Source organism: Trematomus bernacchii, unplaced genomic scaffold (genome assembly GCF_902827165.1).
Source record: "Trematomus bernacchii unplaced genomic scaffold, fTreBer1.1, whole genome shotgun sequence".
Classification (NCBI taxonomy): Eukaryota; Metazoa; Chordata; class Actinopteri; order Perciformes; family Nototheniidae; genus Trematomus; species Trematomus bernacchii.
This window is the reverse complement of record NW_022987860.1, coordinates 16,090-16,790: the sequence shown is the minus strand read 5'-3', so window position 1 is coordinate 16,790 and position 701 is coordinate 16,090.

The following is a 701-nucleotide window of genomic DNA, read 5'->3' as shown; positions in this document are numbered from 1 at the left end:
CTGCAGACTCCCTCTCTTCCTGGTATACATCACATGACACAACTTCCTCATGGTATACATCACATGACACAACTCCTCATGGTATACATCACATGACACAACTCCTCTCACGGTTATACATCACATGACACAACCCAGTACTCCTACGGTATACATCACATGACACAACTCCTCTCACAGGTATACATCACATGACACGAACTCCTCTCACGGTATACATCAATGACACACTCCTCTCACAGTTATACATCACATGACACAAACTCCTCTCATGGTATACATCACATGACACCAACTCCTCTCACGGTATACATCACATGACACAACTCCCTCTCACGGTATACATCACATGACACAACTCCTCATGGTATACAGCACATGACACAAACTCCTCTCACGGTATACATCAAATGACACAACTCCTCATGGTATACATCACATGACACAACTCCTCTCACGGTATACATCACATGACACAACTCCTCTCACGGTATACATCACATGACACAAACTCCTTCTCACGGTATACATCACATGACACAACTCCTCATGGTATACATCACATGACACAATCCTCTCACGGTATACATCACATGACACAACTCATCTCACGGTTATACATCACATGACACAACTCCTCTCACGGTATACATCACATGACACAACTCCTCTCACGGTATACATCACATGACACAACTCCT